Source organism: Piliocolobus tephrosceles, chromosome 6 (assembly GCF_002776525.5).
Source record: "Piliocolobus tephrosceles isolate RC106 chromosome 6, ASM277652v3, whole genome shotgun sequence".
NCBI lineage: Eukaryota > Metazoa > Chordata > Mammalia > Primates > Cercopithecidae > Piliocolobus > Piliocolobus tephrosceles.
The window spans coordinates 86,370,183-86,372,323 of record NC_045439.1 but is presented as its reverse complement, the minus strand read 5'-3'; positions in this window follow the sequence as shown (position 1 = coordinate 86,372,323).

Here is a 2,141-nt window from a genome sequence, read left to right as displayed (position 1 = left end):
TCATTTTTGTTACCACCCTCTTGTTCTAGCAGGAGACAGTGGCTTTTACCAGACCCTCCCTTCAGGGACAGCCCAATGGCTCCTCTGGGCCACCAGAGTGGGTTCTCTAAAAGGGTGGAGGAGAATGGGGAGCCATTTCCCAGAGCTGTAAACCTCCCAGGGAGTGCTCAGGCTCCATCTCCCCCAGCCCCCAGCTGCCCGCCAGCCATAACTGTAGGATATGGTGCCCAGGGGAGCCATGAAAGGTGAAGCTTTTACCTCCATCTCCTGCACTCCAGGCCCCCAGGCCCTACCCTAGGACTTGCTGTGGGATGGGCTGGAGGAAGGGCTCTTGAGTCCGCAGAAAGGACTGCCATGTTCCTGGCTCTGGCATCCTTCTCTATGCTCTTGGTGCCAGGCACAGCCATCCTGTCTCATGCTCAGACACCACAGACTGGACATGGTGGCATCTCCTCCAACGCTCAGCTCCCCCGAGTCCCATCAGTCAGGTGTCCCCAGCGTCTCCTCCACCACCGCCACCTTCATCCTGCCTGCCCATGTGCAGCCTTGTTCCCTCTCCTCTGGACACGGGCCCCTCCCTCTGGCTCTTCTCTGCAACTACCAGAAGACTCTGTGGGAGCCCTTCCATAGTGCTTTATCTCTAGGGAGAACATCTGGGTCGGCCTGGCATCCAAGGCCTCTGGTGAGCAGCCTCACCTGTCCTTTTCCAGGTGGCTCTCATGTGGTCTCTTCCCCCTCCTACCCATGCCATCCTCTTCCTGACACCAAACTTCTTCCTGTTCCCAAACCCTCTTCCTTGCCTAGCTCACTGCTGTTCCTCTGCTTGCACTGTTGTCCCGCCACCCTCCTCCTGACATTCCTTTTTTTTCCCCTTTAAGTGGTTTAACAACTGACATCAAGTCAGGGAGACAATCAAAAATTCCCTGCTCACATTCTCTGGAAGTGGGCCAGTTTTGTAGCTCAGTGTTGAAACTACCCCTAAAGACTGCTCTCCTCTTCAGCGACAAACAGAAGAGCTGATCTGGTATACTTACTCTTTTAAAATCGCCTTTAAATGTTTCCTCCACTGTGAAGCCTTCAGATGTCCCCAGGCAGGTAAGTAGCTTCCTCTGTCTGTGTGTACTGTCTTAATGCTGTGACTGTTGTGGACTCTGGACTTGGGGACCCCCTGTTATCTCTGTCCCCAGCCTCTATCTGTGAGGCAGTTCAAACACAACATGAAGGCTGAACAACAAGTGCTCAGCAGGGTCTCACCTCACAGCAACCTGTAAATACCCCAAGAAATCCGCTTCTAAACATGGAGTTCTGGCCGGGCCCGGTGGCTCATGCCTGTAATCCCAACACTTTGGGAGACTGAAGTGGGCAGAGCCCAGGAGTTCCAGACCAGCCTAGGCAACTTGGCAAGACCCCATTTCTACAAAAAACACAAAATTTAGCCAGGCATGGTGACGTGCACCTGTAGTCCTAGCTACTTGGGAGGCTGAGATGGGAGGATCATCTGAGCCTGGGAGGTTGAGGATGCATAAGCCATGATTATGCCACTGCATTGTAGCCTGGGCAACAGAGCAAGACCCTGTCTCAAAAAAAAAAAAAAAACAAAAACAAAAAAATAGGCTGGGCACAGTGGCTTACGCTTGTAATCCCAGCATTTTGGGAGGCCAAGGCGGGCAGATCACCTGAGGTCAGGGGTTCGAGACCAGCCTGGCCAACATGGTAAAACTCCGTCTCTACTAAAAATAGAAAAATTAGATGGCCATGGTGGCACTCGCCTATAATCCCAGCTACTTGGGAGGCTGAGGCAGGAGAATTGCTTGAACCTGGGAGGTGGAGGTTACAGTGAGCCGAGATCACACCACTGCACTCCAGCCTGGGCAACAGTGAGACTTTGTCTCAAAAAAAAAAAGTGGAGTGCCTATAAAACAAAACACAACAAAGAAAAATAAAAACAGTGGAGCTCTCTAGAGACCCATTTCCTAGGGGACAAACTGAAGAGAACAGCCACCACTTGCCTAGCATCTTCCCCATGGCATCCCTCCCCATCCTGTGGTTCTTCCCTGGAGTAGGAGTCCTCAGCAGACATTAGTGCTGGCAGTGGGGCTTGCAGCTCCCCCTGGCATGGGGCCAGGTTCATGTGCCTGTGA